The 27,966-nt window shown below is 57.4% G+C and overlaps 1 pseudogene; it reads left to right on the top strand.

The window, feature by feature from the left end:
* Window positions 1–11: 11 nt before the first annotated feature.
* Window positions 12–27,528, top strand: LOC128946673 (zinc finger protein 883-like; annotated as a pseudogene).
* The last annotated feature ends 438 nt before the right edge of the window (window positions 27,529–27,966 follow it).

The following is a 27,966-nucleotide window of genomic DNA, read 5'->3' as shown; positions in this document are numbered from 1 at the left end:
GGAATGGCAGGATGCAGCTGCAGCAGCGGCAGCTCCCCGGTGGCCCTGTGCCGGTGCCGCTCGTGGTGCCGGCTCTGGCTGTGCTGAGATCCCGCTGGAAGAGGATCCCAGCCAGGGACCACACGGACATCAACGGTGTCCCCGGTGTTCCCCATTCCCAGCAAAAGGTGGGAAAAGCCAGGATGGCTGGGAATAGGGGTTCCAGGTGTCCTCGGTGTGGAGGAGGGGCTGGGGAATGGGAAAGGCAGGAATTGGGGTCAAGGGGGTCTCTGGGGGAAGGAAAAGGGGGCTCTGGGGGCTGGGAGAGGCGAGATGGCCGGGAAAGGGGTGCGGGGTGGATCCCATGCACGGGAATGGGGGTTCGAGGGTTGTTGGTGCCGGATAAGGGGGTGCAGGGTAGATCCCCTGCCCGGGAATGGGAGTGCGCGGGGATCCCGGTGCCCAGGAATGGGGGTTCAGGGCCCCCCCGGTGATCCGGGATGGGCGATCAGACAGTCCCGGTGCCGGGGGTCCCCCTCAGCTCTCGCCGCAACCCCGGGGCCCCAGGAGCGCCCCCAGCCCCAGCGCTGGAGCCATCGCGCTGCTCCTCCTCACTCCCAGTGTGATCCCAGTACGGTCCCAGTAGAACTCAGTCACCCGGGAGCTGCTCCCAGGATGATCCCAGTACAGCCCAGTCACTCCCACTGCTGCCATCCCTCCCACCCCTCGCTCCGTTCCGACCTGGCCCGGCTCCATCCCCGCTCCTCCCGCCGGCTGCGAGGCCTCCGGGACCAGGGCAGGAGGAGGAGGCAGGGAGGAAGAGGCGGGGCGGCAGCAGGAAGCGGCGGGAGCAGAGCGCGGCCGGAATCGGGCGGCTCCGGCGCTGCCTGAACTCCGGACCCCGGGAACATCGCCCCCCATCCCGCAGGTGCCCCGGGAGGTTCCCCCCTGTCCCAGCTGCTGGGGTCACCCTTGGACTGGGGGTGCCCTGTCCACTCGTTGCCCGCCCTCCCCAGGCTGCTGGGAGACCCAGTTGGCTCCCAGCAGGGCCTGGTAGCTCCCAGTAACCCCCAGTCAGGGTCCAATCACACCCACTCTAATCCCAGTATGATTGTAGCCACTCCCAGTATGATCCCAGTCACTGCCAGTCTGATACCAGTGCCCCCAGTGTGATCCCAGTTGCCCCCTGTCAATGCCAGCATGAGCCCAGGAGCCTCCAGTGTGATCCCAGTGACTCTCTGTCTCTCCCAGTATATCCCAGTCACCCCCCGCATGCTCCCAGTCACTCCCACTTTCTACCAGTTGCTTTCAGCACAATTCCAGTTGCTCACAGCCACTCCAAGTCAATCCCAGCATGATTCCAGTCTCTGCCAGTGTGATCCCAGTCTAACCCAGCATGGACCCTGCTGCTCTCACTGTGATTCAAGTTTGATCCCATTTGCCCCCAACAGAGTTCCAGTTGTGCCCAGTTCCTCCCATTATGATCCCAGTTAACCTGAGATTAGTCCCAGTCCCTCCCAGCAGGGTCCCAATCATGCCCAGTTGCCCCAAGCGTGGCCCAAGTTGTCCCCAGCAAGATCCCAGCTGTTCCCAGTGTGGTTCCAGGCCCCCCCAGTATGGTTACAGGCATTCCGAGTACATCCCAGTTGCCCCAGTATGGTTCTAGTTACCTCAGAATGATCCCTGTCTTTCCCAGTAACTCCCAGTTGCCCCCGTTATAGTCTCAGTCTTCTCAGCATGGTTCCAGAACCTTCCAGCCGATCACAGTGGCTCCCAATATATGCCCATTTTCCTCCCAACATGGGCCCAGTAGCTCCAAGTAACCCCCAGTCAGGTTCCATTCACTCCCAGTATAATCCCAGTATGAGTGTAGCCACTCCAGTATGATTCCAGTCACCTGCAGTCTAATCCCAGTTACTCCCAGTCACTCCCAGTCTGATGCCAGTGCACCCAGTGTGATCTCAGTTGCTCCCAGCATGGGCACAGCTGTTCCCAGTGTGCTTCCATCACTCCCCTATGGTTACAAACACTCCCAGTATGGTCCCAGTTGAAACCAGTTGCCTCTGCTTAAATCCCAGTCACTTCCCATATGATCCCAGTCCCTTCCAGCATGGTCCCACTCACTCCCAGTCGCCCCCAATGTTGTCCCAGCTCCCCCCAGCATGGTCCCAGCTGTTCCCAGTGTAATTCCAGTCACACCAGTATGGTTACAGACAATCCCAGTATATCCCAGTTGTCCCCAGCATGTCTGTGGTCATTTCCAGACACTGCCAGTGGCCCCAGTAAGGTGTCAGTTCTCCCAGTATGATCCCCCATTCATGCCCAGTATATCCCAGTTGCTTCCAGCATGCATCCAGTCCTTCCCAGTTCCTCCAGTTTGCTTGCAGCGTCATCCCAGTTTCTCTCAGTTGCTCCCAGTAGCCCAAAGTGTGATCTCAGTCACTTACTTTGACACCAGTATGATCCCAGTAAACTCCAGTTTGATCCCAGTCACATGCCAGCCCTCCTAGTGTGGTTCCAGTTGCTTCCAATTTCTCCCAGTATGGTCCCAGCTGCTTCCAGCATGGTTCCAGTTGCTTCCTAGATCAACCCAGTCAGTCCCAGTATGATGCCTTTTACTCCCAGCAGGTTCCCAGTTGCTCCCAGTCAGGCCCAGTATAGGGGATGATGTGCAGGATGTTTTCCCAGTTGCTCTCAGATACTCCCAGTATTAGTCCAGTCCCTCCCAGTATGATCAAAAGATGAGCCCAGTGTGCTCCCAGTCCCTGCCAGTATGAACCAGTTGTGCTCCTCATGGTTCCAGTTGCTCTCTTTCACCCTCACTTTTGTTCCAGTCCCTCCCAGTATCTCCCAGTGTAGCCCAGTTCCCCCCAGCATGTTCCCAGCCACTCCCAGTTGGGTTTTTCAGGGGATATTTGGAGAATGAAGCAGTCCAAGGCTGAGTGGAAAAGGCCCCTCGGGGGGACATCGGGGGGTGCCGGTGGCGGCTGCCGGCAGAGGCAGCCTGGAGGAGCAGAGCCCTGTGTCTCCCAGGAGCCCAAAGTGGGGAGCCCAGAGAGGGGTGAGCGCCGCCATTGGCGGGAGCCTCAAGAGCCTGGAGAGGGGCAGGGGGGACTCCTTGGAGCCGCTGCAGCTCAGAGCAGAGAATGAGGGGAGAAGGGAGCCCGGGAGCCCAAAGAGCCCCGGCATCCCGAAATGGGGAGAGCGAAGAGGGGGGAGCTTTTGGCATTGCTGGGACTGCCAGCAGCCTGGGCAGGGTGGGCACCAAGGAGAAAGGGGACCCCCAATCCAAATGTGACCCCAGCAAATGGGACAGGGGGGAACCCCCGAACACCAGAGGGGAGGGACCAGGGACAGGGAAGTCCTGGGAGGCTTTTTCAGGGCTGAATCTTGGTGTTTGGGAGGTTTTTCTGAAGCCCAGGTGTCCTGTGATTTGTAGAGATGGACATGGGCAGAGGGACCTTCAAACTCCATGTGTGTTGGGGAAGATGAAACAGGGAAGCCTTATAAATATGATTGTCTGGCAAAAGATTTTGATAATATGGAAAGTCTAAGCAAGACTGAGATGAAAGCAAGCTTTTAGATACCTTAGTGAACAATTGGAAAACAATGGTGTGGTCCAACTGAAGGTAATCTCCTTTTGATGAAACAATTCCCTCTGCTTGCAGACAGACCCAGGGGTCAGAGCAGACCCTACTAGCTCAGAAGGAGGAGTCCAAAGAGAAGTATTTATGGTTTGAAATGTAACACAGTATGGTGATGTAATGACTTTTATAGGCTGTATGTAAATGCTATAGGATTTATATCTTGCCCTAGATTGGTTAGTGAGTAATAGAATATTCAACAGAGAAGAATATTTATTGTATTGTTATGGCAACCTTACTCTCTTACACTCCTACCCTCTTACTCCATAATTTCCCATTGCCAACACCAGGGAGGCTGCAAGGAAGAGGAAGACGCCCTGGGACACTGAGGCAGGTGCAGAGGAAGTCAGTTCCCCTTTCCCCTCTATGCTGCTCCATCTCCCAGCCCAGCACGGCCCCGGCTGCAGCACAGCCCTGGGGGGATCTCCTTGCCCTTGCCTGTGGCACGGAGGCAAATCCCATCCTGTCCTTGTCCTTCCTCCCCCAGAGCAGGAGCTGAGCATGGAGAGCAGGGAGGACAAATGCTCATGGCAGAACCTGGTGGCAGAGGCCGTTTTGAGCACCTCCACGGGGCAGGAAGGCAACGGGGAGGAAAAGCCCCGGAGATGCCACACGAGGAGGGGCTGCAAACGCAGCTGGCAGGGATCTGAGGGGGAAAGAGCCAGCCTGGGCCAGGAAGGCGGCCAGAGATGGAGCCAGAGCTCAGAGGTGGTACTCCACGAGCAGCTCCATGATGGGGAGAAGCCCCACACATGCTTGAAGTGTGGGAAGAGCTTCAGCTGGACCTCCAGCCTGATCCTGCACCCGAAGACCCACACTGGTGAACGGCCCTATGAGTGTGGAGAGTGTGGGATGAGCTTCAGACGGCGCTCTCACCTGATCAGGCACCAGGTGATCCACACCGGGAAGAAGCCCTACCAGTGTGGGCAATGTGGGAAGAGCTTCAGCAGGAGCTCCGGCCTCATCAAGGACCCACACTGGAGAGAGGCCGTACAAGTGTGCGGACTGTGGAAGGAGGTTCAGCCACTATTCTGCCCTGATCGTGCACCTAAAGATCCACACTGGGGAGAGGCCCTACGAGGGTTCCAAGTGCGGGAAGAGGTTTAAGACCAGCTCCTATCTCCTCCTGCACTATCAGATTCACACGGACGAGAGGCCCTTCCAATGCCCTGAGTGCAGGAAGGGATTCAGGGAGAACTCCACCCTGATGCAGCATCAACGCATCCACACAACGGAGAGACCCCATGAGTGTTCCTAGTGTGGGAAGAGCTTCAGAAGGAGCTCCCACCTGATCAGCCACCAGATGATCCACAATGGGGAGAGGCCCTATGAGTGTTCCGAGTGTGGGAAGAGCTTCAGCCGCAGCTCCAGCCTGATCCAGCATCGGAACATCCACACTGGGGAGAGACCCTATGAGTGTGGTCAGTGTGGGAAGAGCTTCAGCCACCATTCCACCCTGGTCAGGCACCACATGATTCACACTGGGGAGAGGCCTTACGAGTGCTCCGAGTGTGGGAAGGGCTTTACGAGCAGCTCCCATCTATTCCTGCACTATCGGATTCACACAGAGGAGAGGCCCTTCCACTGCCCTGACTGTGGAAAGGGATTCATGCAGAACTCCCACCTCATCATCCATCAGCGCATCCACACTGGGGAGAGGCCCTATGAGTGTCCTCAGTGTGGGAAGAGCTTCTCCTGCAGCTCTAACTTGACCCAACACCAACGGAGGCACTGGTAAGGGAAGCCCTGAGAGTGCCCCGAGTGTGGGAAGAGCTTCGTGCGCTGCTCCAGCTCCATCCCCCACTGGAGGAGCCACTTTGGGCACATCCGTGGTCACTCACATTCCCTGTGATCCATGTTGGCAACACACTTGGCTGCTTCTCCTTTTTGTTTGGCCTTAATTTTTTTCTCTTCTCCCTCTCTGCAGTCTTACAGCCAAGAGGGATGTATCTGTAACTTCAAAACAACTCAAATCCCACTGAAAAGTGCTTGATCTTACCCGGAAAGGATTCAGACCCACATCAAAGCGGTTTTTTCCCACCTCAAACAAACTCTACCTCTTTACAAATTCACTTGATTGCACAGCCACTGACATGGCTTAGATGGGGTTGGGAAGAGACTGGGAGATGTGGGATCTCAATTTCGAGTGCTGGGATCTCAATTTCAAGTGCTAGGGACTGGGTGTGTGGGATGTATGTGGTAGATAGGGACAGGCGTTCGGAAGATTACGCAATGTAACAGAAAGGCAGGACCCCCTGTTCCCCTAAGATAAGAAACCACCCTAGGAGGAATGTAACCCCCCTAAGGGTAGTAACTGTCTATTCCACCCCTGGTAACTTTCCACTCCTTACTAACCATAGATAGTAGAGGCAGACCCCCCTGTGACATAGAGAACCCCTTAGACTATAAAACCCCACGAGAAGAGTTAATAAACGCCTTTGGACCGTCCACCACATTGGTGTTTGCGTGCTCCTTGGCCCAAGTGACCAGGGAGAGTGGGTCGCTGTGCTGTTCCTCAGAACCGGGTCGCCTTGCCTTATATCAGAAGGCAACAGATGTATTTATAGCAAATAAAACTCCCAGACTTACTGCTTTCTCTCTGCGTTCTCTCCCGTTCATGTTCAGTCTGTTGCAGTTCTGTTTGCAGCGTGCCGCTCCCAGAGTGTCCCCTCACAGTTGCCGCCCTTGGCCTGAGCCCGCCCCTTTCCCCTCACGGTTCCCGCCCTTTCTCTGCCCCCTTTCCCCTCAGGGTTCCAGTGGGTTATGGGGGAGGAGGAGGGACAAGAGGGATGGAAGAGGAGGGATGAAGGCGGAGAGAGAGCAGCGATGGAAGGAGGAGAAGGAGGTGTGGTTAGGGAGGAGGAGGAGGAAAAGGGATGGAAGGGGCGGGATGGAAGAGGAGAAGGAGGTGGGGATAACACAGAGGAGCAGGAGGGGGGATGGAAGAGGAGGAGCGGGAGGAAGAGGAGGGACAAAGGCGGATCAAGGCTGAGCTGAAGGCGCAGAGCGGTTTTAAGCCCGGCCTGAATTTGCAGCCCCCACCTGCGGGATCATCGCCCGCCCCCCATCGTGCAGGTGAGCAGGGAGAGGGAGGCCGGCCCAGATATCCCTGGGGGTCCCTGGGTTGGGTTTTTGGGGGGACGACTGGAGAATGAACAAGTCCAAGGCTGAGCGGAAAAGGCCCCACAGGGGGACATTGGGGGCTGCCGGTACCCTCCTGGCGGGGACACCCTGGGGGGATCTCCTTGCCCTTGCCTGTGGCACGGAGGCAAATCCCATCCTGTCCTTGTCCTTCCTCCCCCAGAGCAGGAGCTGAGCATGGAGAGAAGGGAGGACAAATGCCCATGGCAGAACCTGGTGGCAGAGGCTGTTTTGAGCGGCTCCACGGCACAGGAAGCCAACGGGGAGAAAAAGCCCGGAGATGCCGCACGAGGAGGGGCTGCAAACGCAGCTGACGGGGATCTGAGGGGGAAAGAGCCAGGCTGGGCCAGGAAGGCGGCGGGAGATGGAGCCAGAGCTCAGAGCTGGTGCTCCATGAGCAGCTCCATGATGGGAAGAAGCCCCACACATGTGGGAAATGTGGGAAGAGCTTCAGGTGGAACTCCAACCTGATCAGGCACCAGAGAACCCACAATGGGGAGAGGCCCTATGAGTGCGGGGAGTGTGGGAAGAGCTTCAGGTGGAGCTCTAGCCTGATCCTGCACCAGAGGACCTTTTGCCTTCTGGTATAAGGCAAGGCGACCTGGTTCTGAGGAAACGGCATGGCGACCCACTCTCCAGAGTCGCTCGGGCCAAGGAGCAAACAAACACCAATGTGGTGGACGGTCCAAAGGCCTTTATTATCTCATCTCACAGGGTTTTATAATCTAGGGGGTCTTCTACGTCAGAGGGGGGGTCTGTCTTTACCATCTATGGTTAGTAAGGAGTGGAAAGTTACTGAGTAGGGAATGGAAAGTTACTGGTATTCGGTTTAGAGAGGCTACATACCTATGTTAATTTCTTATCTAAGGGGAACAGGGGTCCTGCCTTCCCGTTACATCGCGAGATCTTCCGACCACCTGTCCCTATCTACCACATCTGCCCCCCCCTTTCTCACAAATGAATGAGGTAGTCATATATATAGGCACTGAAGTGAGGTATAAGGTTGTAGTTTGACAAGGGAAATTGGTTTGGTAAATCTGAGTGAGTTTTTGCCAGGCAAGTTCAGAAAATCTTGTGACTGGCAGTGTTCCCTGGTTGAATTCACAGCATTTGTCGCCGGCCTATGAACAGGATGTTGGCCCGTTCTAGACGGGTCTGAACGAATGAGACTAGCTTGTTCAGCAGGCATGGTCCGAAGGTAACAGCTAAAAGTAGCATTGCCAATGGACCTATTAGGGCAGAAATTGGGGTGGTTAGCCATGGTGATTGATTGAACCAGGACTCAAACCAACCCTGTTGGGCTTCCCTGTCTTTCTGTCTCTGAGCCAGTCTGTTTCGGAGTTCTGCCATGGAGTCTCTTACGACTCCCGTGTGGTCTGCGTAGAAGCAGCACTCCTCTTTCAAGGCAGCACACAGGCCTCCTTGCCGCATGAACAGGAGGTCTGCGTCTGAGTGGTCCAGGACCCTAGGAACAATCAGAACTTGAACACAAAAGTCGTTAGAGTCATTGAATTTGGCGAGGAACACACAGGGACGCACTCCAGATCGCTGGCAAACCCACATCCCAGATGTGGATGGGACTACCCACTTATTGTTTTTCCTGTTGGGCTTGACAGCTTTGGTGCAGACGTTGCCTTTCCGCCTAGCTAGGGTTGCATTGCCAAAGCATCTGCCCTGGCCTGTGACTTGACTCAGGGTGATTCCTTTGCGAGGGTTATCCCATCTGCACTGGTGAGGGGCATCGGCTGTGGAGTAACTGATGGGAGTGTTTAAAGCGACTCCCTCTTAAAAGGGGGGTTTGACATTGTAACAAAGCCAGCAGGATTCGGTTAGGTTAGGGTTGGATTCGTTCAGGGATAGAAAGGTAGCTTCTAACATACAAAGGATTGGGTCTGAGTCCGACGGGGCTGAGCGGCCTATCTGAAAGGCTTCTGCATGGCTAGTTGGGATATTGGTGACCTTTGTGGGCAAGGCTTTGGGGTAGGTCGTGTTTCTCCCTTTCTGCGTGCTTTTAATCACTCTGTTGGGTCCAACCGCTCGGGGTGCCGACGGTTGGAGCCTGATAATTTGCACATTCACCCTCTCTTTCGACCCTTGAAGGACTACTGTCCACATTCTGCCTATGGCCCAACTAGGGTGATCTGGCTGCAAAGCCGTCATGTTACGGCCAGTGCATTTCCAAATTTTAGGGATTTTATGGCAGTTTCGATAGAAACTTCCCTGGAGGAAGACGGGTGTTTTGCAGCCGATGGGTGCCCAGGTGAACTGTAAGAATTTGTCGGGCTCTTGTGGATCCCACCCAGGCCCCGACGGTCTGGCATCTGTAACTATGGTTTCGCAGCCCCAGTGCCCACAATATCCCCACCCTGGGTGATTGCAGTAGCTTTTTCCTTTGTTTGAAGCTGGGCCCCAATAGGATAGGTATGTGTGTGTGGCGTGTGGGGAATGGGGGTCTACCTTTGGTTGTCCTGGAAACAGGTTGGTGATGCGGAGCACGAAGGATGGGGCGTTCGGTGTGGTGATTTCTTTGAGCACCTTGTCGCTACTAAGGTGTCGCATGACCCACCTGAATGGCCGATGGGGGTAGTGGTCTGGGCTGGCTTGCCCTCTGGCGACAAGCCCTAACAGCAAAATCACACAGAAACACCGTTGATATTTGGGTCCCACCCGTGCGGGTCTCCCGGGCGCTGCCTGGCGGCTTGGTGCTCTGTCGCTTTCCTCTGGAATGGGGATGTACGCATCACGAGGACGTCCCACGAGCATGTCCTGTAAACAGAAACTCGCAACTCTCGTCAGCCTCATTCTGCTCGTTGTGAAGGTCGGGCTTGATTGACTTAAGTGGACACCACCTGATTTTGCCGTCCTTTTTGACAGCTGCGTAGCCCCTCCCCGTGAGCATCAGCCTCCAGCCCCGTTCCCATTCGCCTAGCTCATTTCTAATTACAACCCGCGGGCCCTCCTCTAGCGCTCGGGTGGCCCAGTGTTTTTGAACAGGACTGTTTGTTTCATCCCCCCTAGGGAATTGATTCAGTGCTAGCAAAGCGGTTACCAACATACACGCCTGATCTCCTGGGGGAATGGAATTGGCAAAGCCCTCTGCTTTCACCAACACTTCTAGCCTGCTTTTCAGGGTCTGATTTGCTCGCTCAACTATGGCCTGCCCGGTACTGTTATACAGGATACCTTGCACTAATGTGCCCATTATGAGGCAAATTCTTGCACTGGTTTGGAGGCAAAATTGGAACCATTGTCAGTTTTTATCTGCTTGGGGATACCAAGCCAAGCCATGGCTGTCAGCCAGTGCTGAATTGTGGCCTTGGAGTTAGTTTTGGGGTGCTGTGTGGCTATGATCGTTCCGCTATAAGTGTCCACTGTCACTGCAAGCCATGCTCGGGGCTTCAGCAGTTGACACAAAGTGAAGTCTGACTGCCAGATCTCTGAAGGCTTGAGACCTCTCAGGTTGACCCCGCAGGTCCATAGGGGTGACTTTTGGCAATGAGGGCAAGTGGCTACCACATGTTTCGCGTCCGCTGTCGGGATTCCGCATCTCTTCGCCAGTGCTTTGGCTCCGATGTGGAGCAACTCGTGCAGTTGACGAGCTTCCTGCAACGTCCATACGCCTTTTGCTGCGGCGTCTGCTTTGTCGTTGCCAGTCTGGAAGTAACCTTTGACTGGGTCATGGCTGTTGATGTGAATGACTGACACAGTGCCCTGTCGCGAGGAGAGTGCTTCTTCCAGCATTAGGGCTGCTGCAGATGTTGACACTCCTGGTCCTGCCATGGCTAGGCAAAGCCTTGCCACGAATATAGAGTCCGTTACAATGCTGAGGTGTTCTTCTTGGAAGAGTCCACACGCTAAGACGACTGCTGCTGCCTCCAGTTGTTGCACTGAGAGTGTGGGGTCACACGCTTTGACGCAATGCCATTGTTCTCCTGCCTGCCACACTGCTGTTGCGGTTGAAGTCACGGAGGAAGCGTCTGTGAAGACCGTTGGTCCCGGCTGCGGTCGGTCCATGACTTTTGGCGGTATGTCCATGTCGACAATGGTCAGCAGCTGAGTCCAGGGTGGTCTGGAGGAGTAGGAGATTTCTCCTCCGAAGCCGGTGAGAGCAAGGGCTAGGTGCTCCGATATTGTGGCTGACTCCGTTGTCGGTTGCTTGCGGAAAGGAAGGTGGATGCTTGTCGGCTCGGTTCCCAGGTGTTTCAAGGCGAGTTTCCTGCCTTTCACGATGAGGTTAGTAATGCATTCGATTCCCGGGGAAAAAGCACGAGCAGGTCTTCCGAGGACCACCCGTTGGATTGGTCGGGACTTTTCGGGAGGTCCTTGGGCGAGTGCTCCCACTCCCCCCTTTGGTGTAAAGTGGACGTATAGGTCCAGCGGCATGGCTGGGTTCCACCTGGCAAGTATGCCAGTGGACATCGGGCTTTCAATGAAGTCGAGGGAACTCGTTGCTTGCGGTGTCAGCTCCCGGGACTGCCCTCCCACTCCGTTCACTGGAGGGACTTCTTTGAATTGCCGATGTCCGGGCCAATGTGCTTGGAGAAAAATCGTGCAGTCTGATCCCGTGTCCGCCCAAAACTGAAGCCCTATGACGTGGGGATCCTGACTGCCATAAAGCCGGCATGTCCCCCACACCATCAGGGGCTCCTTCCCTATTTTAATGGCCAGGGCCACCCAGGGGTCCCGTTTTGCGGGGCCCACTGCTGGTCCTGTGGCACCGGCGCGGCTTGTGGCGGTAGGGGGTGTGTAAGTACTGCTGGCGGGGGTGCGAAACTGACTGCTACCTGTGGGGGTATGGGGTACAGGGGTCCCCTGCCCCACTGGGGGTTGGCATAGATGGGCTGTCTCGCATTCGCAGTGGGAGGAGGCTGAGTATGGCCCGCGCGCCCCCTCCCTCTCCCGTTTCCCCGGGGCCGGGATCTACAGTCCCTAGCGAGGTGTCTTCCCGCAGCTCCAACACATCCCTCTCAGGTGTGCTTGGAGTGGGGGTGCTGCCAGGGAAAGCTGTGCCGGCTGGGGACAGCTCGCTGAGTTGTTGCCCTTCCCCAGAAGCCTGGGCTAACGCGGTCGTTCTGCCACACTGCTTAAATACAATCAGCCCCGACCCATCAAAAAGCATGCGGCTTATTTGCGTAATATCAAAAGTGAGCAGATCGTCATTGCTAAAAAGGCCATCCACAAGAGTGGATACTACAGCTGAGCTGATCCCTTTTTCTGAAATCGCTTTGACAATCGCTTGTACATCTTTGGGGTTTACTGGGGTATATGTCCTTTGTTGGTTTCCCTGTGCTCCGGTGACCCTCACCGGGAAAGCGTGTATCGTGGCTGCCGGTGCCCAGTCCGCACAAGTTATTTTTATTTTTCCCCAATTGGTGAGTTTGTGTTGCAATTGTTTCCCGATATTGCTTAAAGCTTTATTCGGTTTCGCTTGAATCCGCATTAACTCTGCTCTCTCGGCTTTCGAGTCCCAGCTGGGCTCACTCGGCTCTTCTGAGCTGTCTGAGCAGCTGTTACTTAACTCTGAGCCAGAAGTTGACTGCCGGTACATTTCCGGTGCTCCGTGCCATTTTGTGCGGCTTCGACCTCGCTCCTCCCTTCGGGGGTGGTGCCGCTCCCGCCCCCTGGGCTTGCCCTGCCTCCCGGAGGGAGGGATCTATCCCTTATATGGTAGTAGCGTTGGGCGCGGCTCTTGAGCGAATATGCGCTCTTTGTCGCTCGCCCGCGCATGCGCACTTGCGGGGACCCGTGGCTCTAGACCGAGCAGGCGCTCTGTGCTGGTCTCCCGCGCATGCGCATCTGTGACTACTCGCGCCTCTGGGGTTTCCCCGCCGCGGACTCGCACGTTCCGCCCATCCCCTGGGTCGCTGGCACCATGTTTTGCCGTATAGGGTGGTGGCGGCGCAGCCGCCCGCGTGTCTGTGCTAGCCGTTTTCTCGGCATCTCGGGCTTCTTTTGTGAGTTCCCCCCAAAAGGACCGCACACGCTGCTTTGCCTCCTGCACTGGATCGGCGATCGGCAGGGGAGGGACGGATAAAGAAACCGCGGATTTTTCGGGAGGTTCCACAGGGGGGCTGGGACCCAGCGGGCTCCGCAGGAGGGTCGGGGGGTCCCCTGGGGGCTCCGGGGGGTCTGGGCTCAGGCTCGGGGAGAGGTGGAACGCGCCCGGCCCACGCGTATTCCCACCTTTAATCAGATCGCTCTCAGAGGCGGTTTGCATCGCAGCCCCCACCCCCAGTTTTGGTGTAGCTAATAAACATGTACGCGCAGCTTTCCACGTCTCCTGTTCTTCTAACGCCTTGCGTAGGGCCTCTTCTACTTTCCCCCACGCTTTGAGGCTTTTACCACTGCCTGAGGACTTAGTGTCCTCTGCTAAGGCGGCAGTGCATTTCTCCCACACTTCCGAATGTAGCTACTGGACGTTCGATCGTCCCCAGCTCTAGGAGCCTTGCAATAGCAAGATTAAAATTCCTGAGCTCACATTTAATTCCCCATTGCTCATAAGCCTGACTTACGACCTTCGCTGTGGCTTCCATGGTCCACGCGGACCTGGGGGTGTCCCGCCCGCTACAGTCGGTCCCACTGCTGCAGCTGCTGCCCTCTGTCCAGGTGAATCCCGTTCCCCGAGCTCCCTCCCGGGGGGTTTCGGCACCAGTTGTTGCCTTCTGATATAAGGCAAGGCGACCTGGTTTCGAGGAGCAGCACGGCGACCCAAAACTCTCCAGGGTCGCTCGGGCCAGAGAAGCACGCAGACGCCAATGTGGGAGACGGTCAAAGGCCTTTAATGTCTCATCTCATGGGGTTTTATAGTCTAAGGGGTCTCTCTATATCAGAGGGGTCTGCAGTACCATCTATGGTTAGTAAGGAGTGGAAAGTTACTAGCACTACTATCTTTAGGGGGGCTACATTCCTAGTTACATTCCTGGAGTGATCTCTTATGATAGGGGATTAGGGGAAAAGGAGTCCTGCTGCTCTCCGTCACATCGCGTGATGTTCCGATTGCCTGTCCCTATCTACCACAGTTCCCAACATGGATCACAGGGAATGTGAGTGACCAGGGCTATGCCCAAAGTGCCTCCTCCAGTGGGGGATGGAGCTGGAGCAGCACACAAAGCTCTTTCCACACTCGGGGCACTCACAGGACTTCCCCTACCAGTGCCTCCATTGGTGTTGGGTCAAGTTAGAGCGCTGTGAGAAGCTCTTCCCACATTTGGGACACTCGTAGGGCCTCTCACCAGTGTGGCTGCGCTGATGGTAGATCAGGTTAGAGTGCTGGGTGAAGCCCTTCCCACATTCCTCACACTTGTAGGGCCGCTCCCCAGTGTGTATGCGCTGGTGACAGATCAGGCTAGAGCGCAAGGTGAAGCTCTTCCCACACTCCCCACACTCGTGGGGCCGTTCCCCAGTGTGGGTCCTCTGGTGCCTGATCAGGTGGGAGCTCCGGCTGAAGCTCTTCCCACAACCCTCACACACGTGTGGTCTCTCCCCAGTGTGGATGCGTCGGTGCCTGACAAGACTGATATTCTGCCTGAAGCCCTGCCCGCAGTCGGGGCAGCGGAAGGGCCTCTCCTCTGTGTGCGTGCGCTGGTGCTGGAGGAGATTGGAGCTGGTCGGAAACCTCTTCCTGCATTGATCACACTCGTAGGCCGTTCCCCAGTGTGGGTCCTCTGGTGCCTGATCAGGCCAGAGCTCCAACTGAATCTCTTCCCACATTCCCCACATACATAGGCTTGTTCCCCAGTGTGGATCGCCTGGTGCTGGATCAGACTGAAGCTCGTCGTGAAGCTCTTCCCACATTGCCCACACTTGTAGGGCCGTTCCTCAGTGTGAATCATTTGGTGGCGGATCTGGTCAGAGCTGGATCTGAACCTCTTTCCACACTCCCCACACTCGTAGGGCTGTTCCCCAGTGTGGATCATCTGGTGGCTGCTCAGGTAGGACCTGAGTTTAAAGCTCTTTCCACATTCCCCACACACGTGGGGCCTCTCTCCACTGTGGGTCCTCCTGTGGCGATTCAGGCTGGACCGCTACCTGAAGCTCATCCCACATTCCACGCACGTGTGGGGCTTCTCCCCATCATGGAGCTGCTCATGCAGCAACAGCTCCGAGCTCTGGCTCGATTTCCGCCTGCCTTCCCGGCCCAGGCTGGCTCTTTCCCCCTCAGATCCCTGCCAGCTGCGTTTGCAGCCCCTCCTTGTGCGGCATCTCCGGGGCTTTTCCTCCCCGTTGGCTTCCTGCGCCGTGGAGCTGCTCAAAACGGCCTCTGCCACCAGGTTCTGCCGCGGGCATTTGTCCTCCCTGCTCTCCATGCTCAGCTCCTGCTCTGGGGGAGGAAGGACAAGGGCAGGATGGGATTTGCCTCCGTGCCACAGGCAAGGAGAGATCCCCCCAGGGAGGAGATCCCCCCAGGGCTGTGCTGCAGCCGGGCCCGTGCTGGGCTGGGAGATGGAGCAGCACAGAGGGGAAAGGGGCACTGACTTCCTCCTCACCTCCCTCAGTGTCCCGGGGCATCTTCCTCTTCCTGACAGCCTGCCAGAGGTCGGGAATGGGAAATCCTGGTTTGGGGAAAACAAGGGATGAGCATGTTGAGTTTGAAGATCCCTCTGCCCAAGTCCATCTCTACAAGTCACTGGACACCTGGGCTTCAGAAAAACCTCCCGAACACCAAGATTTAGCCCTGAAAAAGCTTCCCAGGAGGTCCTCGTCCCTGGTGCCTCCCCTCTGCTGTTCGGGGGTTCCCCCCCGTCCCAGCTGCTTGGGGTCACGCTTGGATTGGGGGTCCCCCTTCTCCTCGGTGCCCACCCTGCCCAGGCTGCTGGCAGTCCCAGCAATGCCAAAAGCTCCCCGCTCTTCGCTCTCCCCATTTCGGGATGCCGGGGCTCTTTGGGCTCCCGGGCTCCCTTCTCCCCTCATTCTCTGCTCTGAGCTGCAGCGGCTCCAAGGAGTCCCCCCTGCCCCTCTCCAGGCTCTTGAGGCTCCCGCCAATGGCGGCGCTCGGCCCTCTCTGGGCTCCCCACTTTGGGCTCCTGGAGGACACAGGGCTCTGCTCCTCCAGGCTGCCTCTGCCGGCAGCCGCCACCGGCACTCCCAATGTCCCCCCGAGGGCCCTTTTCCGCTCAGCCTTGGACTGCTTCATTCTCCAAACATCCCCCCAAAAAATAAAAATGCAGGGACCCCCACCCCAGGATATCTGGGCCGAGCTCCCCATCCCCAGTCACCATCTCATGGGTGGGGGCTGCGAATTCAGGGAGGGTTTGGTGGTGCTGAGGCACCTAAACCTGCACTGTCTCCCACAGGAGCGGCCAAGGGAACAGCAGGGCTGGGGGCAAGCCACAAGGAAGGACTACCACAGCCACATTCCTGGATTCACTCCTCCACCAAGGAGCTTGCAACCTGGAGGGTATATCCCAAAGGAGAGCAGCTCCATGTCACACCCCCAACACCTGCCCTGCTCCAGGGCTGAATCCAGAGCCTGCTTCTGCCTGCCTGAGAGCACAGAGGGAGCTGCAGGACATCTCAGCTCTCCCTGGATCCTTCTCTTCTCCAGGTGAGCACCCCCAGCTCTCCCAGCCTAGCTCCAGATCAGAGGGTCTCCAGCTCTTGGAGCATCTCCGGTGCCTCATCTGGACTAGATCCAGCAGCTCCAGATCCTTTCTGTGCTGGGCCCAAGGGCTGGGGTAGCTCTGCAGGTGGGGACTCACCTGAGTGGGGCACAAGAGCAGAACCCCCCCCTTCTCTGCTGCCCACACTGGAACTCAGTCCAGGCTGAGGGGGGGCTTCAGGGCTGCGACTTCCGTCTACTTTCCTCGATCTGCCTTTGTCCCTCCTCTTTGTTTTCCTCCCACTCCTCCTCTTCCATCCCTCCTTCTCCTCCTCCCTCAGCCCACCTCCTTCTCCTCTTCTATCCCTGCTGGCTCTCCTCCTTCAAACTTCCCCTTCCCTCCCTCCTCCTCCCCCCTAACCCCTGCTCCTTCTCCCCCTTCATCCCTGCCCTTCCCTCCCTCCTCCTCCTCCCCCAGCAGCAGCCACGCCCTCGGTGCCCCGTTCCCGCAGCCCTCGCAGCCCATGGCAGGAGCGGGGATGGAGCCGGGACAGGTTGGGATGGGCAGCGCGGGGCTCTCGGCTGCTCCCAGCCGCTGCAGGCGGGGGGAACCCTGCCCGGGCCAAAGGAGAGGCAAACTGGGCAAACTGGGGGCTGCACATCCAAACTGGGCCTTGCTGGGGACCCTGCCTGGCCACTGCCAGCCCTTGGGGCTCCTCTCGGCGCATCCGCCAGGGGGAACACACACAGGGCAGGGGGATCCCAGCAGTGACAGCACTGGGACTGGTTTCTACTGGGAGTAACTGGGCATGACTGGGACCACGCTGACAGGGACTGGGATCATCTATAGATTGGTTGGCACTATACTAGGGACAACTGGGATCACACTGAGAGGAACAGGGATTGACTGGAACCGTGCTGGGGGCTACTGGGATCCTATTGGGATCACAGGAGGAGAAGCTGGCCAATGCTGGGAGTCACTGGCATCATACTGGATCCCACTGGCAGCCACTGGGACTGCACTGAGGGTGACTGGGAGTGGCTGTGAGCAACTGGCATCAGGTTGGAAGAAACTCAGGGCAACTGGGAGTGACTGGGAACATGCTCAGAGTAACTGGGATACACTGGGAGAGACTGAAACCACCCTGGGGGTAAATGGGAGCAACTGGAACACTACTGGATGATCAGGGGAGAAGCTGTGCCCATGCTGGGATCATACTGGGATCCTATGGGAAATGGCTGGGATCGTACTGGCAGTGACTGGGAAGGTGCTGGCTCCAACTGGAACCATACTGGAAGCGACTGGGAGCAACTGGGCCCCCACTGGGAGTGCCAGGGAGTCACTCTGAGCATGACTGCAATAACACTGGGAGTATCTGGGACTGACTGGGGTCATACTGGGGGTGACTGGAACCATACTGGGAGTGACTACTGATCCTGCGGGGGTCATCCTGGGAGCCACTAGGATCACACTTTGGGCAACTGCCAGAAGCTGGGATCATGCTGGTGGCCACTGGGAGGAACTGGGAAAGACTGGGATCATTCTGAGCTAACTAGAACTGTACTAGGCACACTGGAATATGCTGGGAGTGTCTGTGACCACACTGGGGGGGCTGGAAGCACACTGGGAAAAGCTGGGACCATGCTGGGGGCAACTGGGAGCGAGTTGGACCATGCTGGGGGCAACTGGAACGGATTGGGACCATGCTGAGAGGGACTGGGACTAATCTAGGGAAAACTGGGACCATACTGGGATGACACTGACAGCAGCTGGATCCATACTGGGTGAGACTGAGATCACACTGAGGATTCTTGGAATCATACTGGGATTGACTGGGAGTGGCTGTGAGCAACTCGAAAGAAGTGGGAGTGACTGGGAGCAACCTGGGGGTGGCTGGGATAGAGTGGGAGAGACTGGGAATCACTGGGATTATATTGGAGGCTCCTGGGGTCATGCTAGCATTGACAGGGAGCAACTCGGATCACACTGGGGGCCACTGGCATCAGAGTGGGAGTGACTGCGAGTGATTTGAGTTACACTGCAAGTGACCAGGACCATACTGGGAGTGACTGGAGTTACACCGCAAGTGACTGGGATCATACTGGGACTGACGGGGATCATACTGGGACTGACTGGGATCATAGTGGGAGTAGCTACAATCGGACTGGGATTGTAGGCGGTGTGATTGGTCCCTGTCTGGGGGTGCTGGGAGCTGCCAGGCGCATGCTGGGAGCCGACTGCGCAGCTACTGGGAGCAACTGGGAGACCCTGGGAATGGCAGGATGCAGCTGCAGCAACAGCAGCTCCCCGGTGGCCCTGTGCCGGTGCCGCTCGTGGTGCCGGCTCTGGCTGTGCCGAGATCCCGTTGAAAGGGGATCCCAGCCAGGGACGCCACGGACATCAACGGTGTCCCCGGTGTTCCCCATTCCCAGCAAAAGGTGGGAAAAGCCAGGATGGCTGGGAATAGGTGTCCCAGGTGTCCTCGGTGTGGAGGAGGGGCTGGGGAATGGGAAAGGCAGGAATTGGGGTCAAGGGAGTCTCTGGGGGAAGGAAAAGGGGCCTCTGGGGGCTGGGAGAGGCGAGATGGCCGGGAAGGGGGTGCGGGGTGGATCCCATGCACGAGAATGGGGGTTCGAGGGTTGTTGGTGCCGGATAAGGGGGTGCAGGGTGGATCCCATGCCCGGGAATGGGAGTGCGGGGGGATCCCGGTGCCCAGGAATGGGGGTTCAGGGCCCCCCCGGTGCTCCGGGATGGGCGATCAGGCAGTCCCGGTGCCGGGGATCCCCCTCAGCTCTCGCCGCAACCCCGGGGCCCCAGCAGCGCCCCCAGCCCCAGCGCTGGAGCCATCGCGCTGCTCCTCCTCACTCCCAGTGTGATCCCAGTACGGTCCCAGTAGAACTCAGTCACCCGGGAGCTGTTCCCAGGATGATCCCAGTACAGCCCAGTCACTCCCACTGCTGCCATCCCTCCCACCCCTCGCTCCGTTCCGACCTGGCCCGGCTCCATCCCCGCTCCTCCCGCCGGCTGCGAGGGCTCCGGGACCGGGGCAGGAGGAGGAGGCAGGGAGGAAGAGGCGGGGCGGCAGCAGGAAGCGGCGGGAGCAGAGCGCGGCCGGAATCGGGCGGCTCCGGCGCTGCCTGAACTCCGGACCCCGGGAGCATCGCCCCCCATCCCGCAGGTGCCCGGGGAGGTTCCCCCCTGTCCCAGCTGCTGGGGGTCACGCTTGGACTGGGGGTGCCCTGTCCACTCGGTGCCCGCCCTCCCCAGGCTGCTGGGAGACCCAGTTGGCTCCCAGCAGGGCCTGGTAGCTCCCAGTAACCCCCAGTCAGGGTCCAATCACACCCACTCTAACCCCAGTATGATTGTAGCCACTCCCAGTATGATCCCAGTCACTGCCAGTCTGATACCAGTGTGATCCCAGTTGCCCCCTGTCAATGCCAGCATGAGTCCAGGAGCCTCCAGTGTGATCCCAGTGACTCTCTGTCTCTCCCAGTATATCCCAGTCACTCCCCGCATGCTCCCAGTCACTCCCACTTTCTAGTTGCTTTCAGCACAATTCCAGTTGCTCACAGCCACTCCAAGTCAATCCCAGCATGATTCCAGTCTCTGTCACTGTGATCCCAGTCTAACCCAGCATGGACCCTGCTGCTCTCACTGTGATTCAAGTTTGATCCCATTTGCCCCCAACAGAGTTCCAGTTGTTCCCAGTTCCTCCCATTATGATGCCAGTTAACCTGACATTAGTCCCAGTCCCTCCCAGCAGGGTCCCAATCATGCCCAGTTGCCCCAAGCATTGTCCCAGTTGCCCCCAGCAAGATCCCAGCTGTTCCCAGTGTGGTTCCAGTCTCCCCAGTATGGTTACAGGCATTCCCAGTATATCCCAGTTACCCCAGTATGGTTCGAGTTACCTCAGAATGATCCCTGTCTTTCCCAGTAACTCCCAGTTGCTCCAGTTATAGTCTCAGTCTTCTCAGCATGGTTCCAGAACCTTCCAGCCGATCACAGTGGCTCCCAATATATGCCCATTTTCCTCCCAACATGGGCCCAGTAGCTCCCAGTAACCCCCAGTCAGGTTCCATTCACTCCCAGTATAATCCCAGTATGAGTGTAGCCACTCCAATATGATTCCAGTCATCTGCAGTCTAATCCCAGTTACTCCCAGTCACTCCCAGTCTGATGGAGTGCCCCCAGAATGATCCCAGGCATGGGCCCAGCTGTTCCCAGTGTGTTTCCATCACTCCCCTATGGTTACAGACACTCCCAGTATGGTCCCAATTGAAACCAGTTGCCTCTGCTGTAGTCCCAGTCCCTCCCAGCATGGTCCCACTCACTCCCAGTCGCCCCCAATGTGGTCCCAATTCTCTCCAGCTTGGTCCCAGCTGTTCCCAGTGTGGTTCCAGTCCCCCCAGTATGGTTACAGACAATCCCAGTATATCCCAGTTGCCCCCAGCATGTCTGTAGTCATTTCCAGACACTGCCAGTGGCCCCAGTAAGGTGTCAGTTCTTCCAGTATGATCCCCCAGTCATGCCCAGTATATCCCAGTTACTTCCAGCATGCATCCAGTCCTTCCCAGTTCCTCCAGTTTGCTTGCAGCATCATCCCAGTTTCTTTCAGTTGCTCCCAGTAGCCCAAAGTGTGATCTCAGTCACTCACTTTGACCCCAGTATGATCCCAGTAAACTCCAGTTTGATCCCAGTCACATGCCAGCCCTCCCAGTGTGATCCCAGAATAATCCCACTTGCTTCCACTCTCTCCCAGTAAGGTCCCAGCTGCCTCCAGCATGGTTCCAGTTCTGTTCTAGATCAACCCAGTCAATCCTAGTATGATGCCATTTGCCCCATGCACACTCCCAGCTGCTCCCAGTAGCCTAAATTGTGATCCCAGTCACTCCCTTTCAACCTCAATATGATCCCAGTAGGCTCCAGTTTGATCCCAGTCACATGCCAGCCCTCCATTGCGGTCCCAGTTGCTTCCAATTTTTCCCAGTATGGTCGCAGCTGCCTCCAGCATGGTTCCAGTTGCTTTCTAGATCAACCCAGTCAGTCCCAGTATGATGCCATTTGCTCCCAGCTGCTCCCAGTGAGGCCCAGTATGGGGGAGGATGGGCAGGGTGTGTTCCCAGTCACTCTCAGATCCTCCCAGTATTAGTCCAGTCCCTCCCAGTATGATCCAAAGCTGAGCCCAGTGTGCTCCCAGTCCCTGCCAGTATGAACCAGTTGTGCTCCTCATGGTTCCAGTTGCTCTCTTTCACCTTCACTTTTGTTCCAGTCCCTCCCAGTATCTCCCAGTGTAGCCCAGTTCCCCCCAGCATGTTCCCAGCCACTCCCAGTTGGGTTTTTCAGGGGATATTTGGAGAATGAAGCAGTCCAAGGCTGAGCGGAAAAGGCCCCTCGGGGGGACATCGGGAGTGCCGGTGGCGGCTGCCGGCAGAGGCAGCCTGGAGGAGCAGAGCCCTGTGTCCCCCAGGAGCCCAAAGTGGGGAGCCCAGAGAGGGGGGAGCGCCGCCATTGGCGGGAGCCTCAAGAGCCTGGAGAGGGGCAGGGGGGACTCCATGGAGCCGCTGCAGCCCAGAGCAGAGAATGAGGGGAGAAGGGAGCCCGGGAGCCCAAAGAGCCCCGGCATCCCGAAATGGGGAGAGCGTAGAAGGGGGAGCTTTTGGCATTGCTGGGACTGCCAGCAGCCTGGGCAGGGCGGGGACCGAGGAGAAGGGGGACCCACAATCCAAATATAACCCCAGCAGCTGGGACGGGGGGGAACCTCCCCGGGCACCTGCGGGATGGGGGGCGATGCTCCCGGGGTCCGGAGTTCAGGCAGCGCCGGAGCCGCCCGATTCCGGCCGCGCTCTGCTCCCGCCGCTTCCTGCTGCCGCTCCGCCTCTTCCTCCCTGCCTCCTCCTCCTGCCCCGGTCCCGGAGCCCTCGCAGCCGGCGGGAGGAGCGGGGATGGAGCCGGGCCAGGTCGGAACGGAGCGAGGGGTGGGAGGGATGGCAGCAGTGGGAGTGACTGGGCTGTACTGGGATCATCCTGGGAGCAGCTCCCGGATGACTGAGTTCTACTGGGACCATACTGGGATCACACTGGGAGTGAGGAGGAGCAGCGCGATGGCTCCAGCGCTGGGGCTGGGGGCGCTCCTGGGGCTCCGGGGTTGCGGCGAGAACTGAGGGGCACCCCCGGCACCGGGACTGTCTGATCGCCCATCCCGGAGCACCGGGGGGCCCTGAAACCCCATTCCCGGGCAGGGGATCCACCCTGCACCCCCTTATCCGACACCAGTGACCCCCGCACCCCCTTCCCGGCCATTCCGCCTCTCCCAGCCCCCAGAGCCCCCTTTTCCTTCACTCAGAGAGCCCCTGGACCCCAATTCCTGCCTTTCCCAGACCCCAACCCCTCATCTCCTTCACACCGAGGACATCCGAGACCCCTATTCCCAGCCATCCTGGCTTTTCCCACCTTTTGCTGGGAATGGGAACACTGGGGACCCTTGGAGCTCCCTTTCCTGCCTGCAGGAACCCCCTTAGCCCAGCCCGTCCCCCCTCTGCCCACCGCAGCCTCCCCTTTTCTCAGTCCTGGAACCTCCAAACCCCGTTCCCTGCTCTCCCAGCTCGCCCTTTGGTTCCCCCTTTGGTTCCCCCTGTGCCCACCAGCCCCCAAATCTCGGTGTCCCCCCAGTTCTCCTGTCCCTGCGTTCCCTGCCCGTGGCGCTGTTGGAGCCCGGCCCGGGGTTCCCCCGTTTGGTGTCCGTGGGGTCCCTGGCTGGGATTCCCTTCCAGCGGGATCTCGGCACAGCCAGAGCCGGCACCACGAGCGGCACCGGCACGGGGCCACCGGGGAGCTGCCGCTGCTGCAGCTGCATCCTGCCATTCCCAGTTGCTCCCAGTTCCTCCCAGTGGCTGCGCAGTCGGCTCCCAGCATGCGCCTGGCAGCTCCCAGCACCCCCCAGACAGGGACCAGTCACACCCCCTACAATCCCAGTCCGATTGTAGCTACTCCCAGTATGATCCCAGTCAGTCCCAGTATGATCCCAGTCAATCCCAGTATGATCCCAGTCACTCCTGATATGATCCCAGTTACACCCAGTATGATCCCAGTCACTCCCAGTTCCCCCCACTTGCTTTCAGCATGATTCCAGTTGCTCACAGCCACTCCCAGTCAATCCCAGTATGATTCTAGTCACCCTCAGTGTGATCCCAGTCTCACCCAGCATGGACCCAGCTACTGCCACTGTCATCCCAGTATGATCCCTGTTGCCTCCAGCATAATTCAAATTGTTCCCAGTTCCTCCCAGTATGATCCCAGTTTTCCCTAGAATAGTCCCAGTCCCTCTCAGCATGGTCCCACTCACTCCCAGTTGCCCCCAGCATGGTCCCAGCTGTTCCCAGTGTGCTTCCAGCCCCCCCAGTATGGTCACAGACACTCCCAGCATATCCCAGTGTGCCTAGTACAGTTCTAGTTAGCTCAGAATGATCCCAGTCTTTCCCAGTTCCTCCCAGTTGCCTCCAGCATGATCCCAGCTTCTGGCAGTTGCCCAAAGTGTGATCCCAGTGGCTCCCAGGATGACCCCAGCAGGAGCAGTAGTCACTCCCAGTATGGTTCCAGTCACCCCCAGTATGACCCCAGTCAGTCCCAGATACTCCCAGTATTATTGCAGTGTCGTGGTTTGACCGGAAATGGGACATCTGGGATATTTTGTTTTGCTGTGATTACCAATGGGTAATTGGAATTTAAGATGGGCACTTAGTTTGACCAGTGGGACATTTGGATCCGCCTCTTGAGACTACGAACCCAAGGGGTTAAAAGCAGGGCTCTTGGCCTTCGGAGTCCTCTTGGGACTTCCGGCGTGAAGAAGTCTCTCCCCCGGCCCAGTTGCTGGCTGGGCTGGGGGAGGGGAAAGCCACGTGGCCCATTTACGGTAGGCCCGGGTTCGGAGGAAGGGTGGCAGACCCTTGAGCGACCTGTTTATTCCCCCCCCAGAGAATGCAGCCCGTGCTCGAACTCTATATCTTGAAACTTGATATCATGTGCCGGCAGGCAGCACGGCTGGGAGGAGAAAGGGGGGGGGGGCAGCGGGCAGTCCGGCCGCCTGGCAGAGCTTTAACCCTTCGGGGAATGAAGGCTTCGCAGAACATTGCCTTTCCTGGGAAAGGGACAGGAGTGGAAGATGAAGGAAGAAAATCAGGCCAGTAAGGAGGGTCTGGCAAAGGGAGAAGAGAGATGATGTAGGAATGGAGGAAGATGGAGTGGCAGTTTTTGCTGGACTCTTTTTTGTTGTATTTCCATGGACTGTTTCCTGGTGAGGCAGAGGCTGTATTGCAGGGGGAAGCGGAGGCTCGGCGTCAAGAGAGTTTGGTTTTGAGACCCCTCGGCCCCAGGGGGTATAGAAGACATGGGGGGGGGACAGAGGTCCCAGGGATGTGACTGTACTCTACTTGGAACGAGACGAGGCATTCTTAAAAGGCCCTGAAGGCAGGCCCCTGCCCCATCCCATGCCAGGTGGTGAGAGCACCTCGGCATGGAAAGGAGATGTCACGAGATAGCAAGATACCGGGCGGATTGCTGATTGTGACAAGAAGTCCATGGCACAAGGAAGGACTCCGTCTATCCCTTATGAGCTGAAGATTTGATTTTTTTTTCCAAAGGGTGGTGCCAGACCGAGTGTGGATAATTTTTTGGGAAATGTAAATGTGTTTGGGAATTTGGTGGGAGGAGGATAAGGAAGTGTTTCTGTGTAGTTTTCATTCTCCTTGTTTTTTTTTCCCTGTGTGTGTGTAGGTTAGTAATTGTGTGTGTAGTTTAGTTAATAAACTTCTCTTTATGTTTAAGTTGGAGCCTGCTTTGCTTATTTCCTGGCCACATCTCACAGCAGATATCAGGTAAAAGGTATATTTATGGGGGCCCTGGCTTTGCCAGGCCTAAACCATAACATGCAGTCATGCTCAGAGTGACTCCCTGGCAGTCCCAGTGGGGGCCCAGTTGCTCCCAGTCGCTTCCAGTATGGTTCCAGTTGGAGCCAGCACCTTCCCAGTCACTCCCAGTATGATCTCAGCCATTTCCCACAGGATCCCAGTATGATCCCAGCATGGGCACAGCTGCTCCCATGATCATGCAGTGTGGTTCCAGTTGCTCCCATTTACCCCCAGGGTGGTTTCAGTCTCTCCCAGTGTATCCCAGTTACTCTGAGCATGTTCCCAGTCCCTCCCAGTTGCCCTGAGTTGCTTGCAGCCTGATGCCAGTTGCTCACAGCCACTCCCAGTCACCCTCAGTGCAGTCCCAGTGGCTGTGAGTATGATCCAGTATGATGCCAGTGACTCCCAGCATTGGCCAGCTTCTCCTCCTGTGATCCCAATAGGATCCCAGTAGCCCCCAGCACGGTTCCAGTCAATCCCTGTTCCTCTCAGTGTGATCCCAGTTGTCCCTAGTATAGTGCCAGCCAATCCGTAGATGATCCCAGTCCCTGTCAGCATGGTCCCAGTCATGCCCAGTTGTCCCCAGTGTACACCCAGTCACTCCCACTCGCTCCCAGTTGCCCCCAGAATGAGGTTCCAGTTCTCACCAGCATGGTCCCACCTGTTCCCAGTGGGGTTCCAGTCACCTGAGTATGGTTAACAGACACTCCTGGTATATCCCAGTGTCCCTCAGCATGCTCACAGGCATTCCCAGTCGTTCCCAGTTCCCCCAGTAAAAACCAGTCCCTGGCAGGGGGGACTCCTTGGATCCCCTGCAGCCCAAAGCAGAGAATGAGGGGAGTAGGGACCCCAGGAGCCCAAAACTCCAATCATCCCAGATGATGGAGAGATGGAAAAGGCAGGAATTGTTGTTTTTTGGATTCCTGTGACTCCCAGCAGATTGGGGAGGGCAGGACTGAGTAGATGGGAGACCCCCCCAATGCAATTGTGCCCCCAAGCAGCTGGAATAAGGGGAACACCCAAATGCCAAAGGGGAGAGACCACAGAGACAGAACACCTGGGAGCCAATTTCAGTGCTAAATCTTGGTGTTTGCGATGTTTTTATGCCTGGTGACTTCTAGAGATGGACTTGGGCAGAAGGACCTTGAAACTCTGTGTGCTCATCCCCTGTTTTCCCTGCAAACCAGGATTTCCCATTCCCAACCCTTGGCTGGATGGAGGAGGAGGCTGCAAGAAAGAGGAAGATGCCCCGGGACACTGAGGCAGGTGAGGAGGAAGTCAGTGCCCCTTTGCCCCTCTGTGCTGCTCCATCTCCCAGCCCAGCACAGCCCCGGCTGCAGCACAGCCCTGGGGGGATCTCCTTGCCCTTGCCTGTGGCATGGAGGCAAATCCCATCCTGTCCTTGTCCTTCCTCCCCCAGAGCAGGAGCTGAGCATGGAGAGCAGGGAGGACAAATCTCTAGGGCAGCAGAACCTCATGGAAGAGGCTGTTTTGAGTGACTCCCCGGTGCAGGAATCCGATGGGGAGGAAAAGCCCCAGAGATCCCCCAGGAGGGAGGGCTGTAAACCCAGCCCAGGGTACTCTGCGGAGGAAAGAGCCAGCCTGTGCCAGGAAGGTGGACAGAGCTTCAGCCAGAGCTCAGAGCTGGTGCTCCATGAGCAGCTCGATGATAGGGAGAAGCCCCACAAGTGCCTGGAGTGTGGGAAGAGCTTCAGCTGGAGGTCCCGCCTGCTCCACCACCAGATGATCCACACTGGGGAGAAGCCCTACGAGTGTCCTGAGTGTGGGAAGGGCTTCAGAGACAGCCCCCAGCTCACCATCCACCATCGCATCCACACCGGGGAGCGGCCCTACGAGTGCTGGGAGTGTGGCCAGAACTTCCTCCGGAGCTCCCACCTGACCTCCCACCAGAAGATCCACTCAGGGGAGAGGCCCTACGAGTGTTCTGAGTGTGGGAAATCGTTTCCGACCAGCTCCCTTCTCCTCACCCACCAGCGGATTCACACCGAGGAGAGGCCCTTCCGCTGCCCCGTCTGCAGGAAGGGCTTCAAGCACAACTCCCACCTCACCAGGCACCGGCGCATCCACACCGGGGAGAGGCCCTACGAGTGCCCGGAGTGTGGGAAGAGGTTCAGGACCAGCTCAGTCTTGAATCAACACCAGTGGAGGCACCGCTAAGGGAAGCCCTGCAAGTGCCCCAGCTGCAGGAGGAGCTTCGTGCACTGCTCCAACTCCATCCCCCATCAGAGAACCCACATTGCAGAGAGCCCTGGTGTCCCACATTCCCAATAATCCAAGTTGGAAAAGCCCTGCTGATCCACATTCCCAATTATCCAAGTTGGGAAGACGCCTGGCTGGTGATCTCCACATCATCCTGGATCCCTGTGGGCACCTGTCTCAACGCTGGGGCAGGAACATCCATTGGGTCTCAGCTCCATACTGGAAACTCCTTGGGAAGAGCTGATTTTTCACCTTGTCTTGGTTTGAAAGCCAGGTGTCTGCTAAGGAAGGCAGGAGCCCTCCTTGGAATGGAAAATGTAAACTCCCTCCCTCTGAATTATTAGAATCATGAAATTAAGGGCTCTCAGGCAAAGATATGGGAATAGGAATAACAGTTCTTTAGTGGTGTGTATAGTAAAGCAAACAAAGAACAACAACTGCAGCATTGACAGAAGCTCTGCTGCACAAACCCACAGGGGTGGGTTGGATGATCCAGGTGCCCCAGCAGAGCTTGGGGAGCACCAGGCTGGGCTGGCAAGA

This window comes from Melozone crissalis, unplaced genomic scaffold (genome assembly GCF_028551555.1).
Source record: "Melozone crissalis strain CALT ecotype California unplaced genomic scaffold, PUWL_Pcris_2 ptg000082l_1, whole genome shotgun sequence".
In the NCBI taxonomy this organism is placed as follows: domain Eukaryota; kingdom Metazoa; phylum Chordata; class Aves; order Passeriformes; family Passerellidae; genus Melozone; species Melozone crissalis.
Note: the sequence above shows the minus strand (reverse complement) of the source record. Positions and strands in the feature narration are given on the sequence as shown.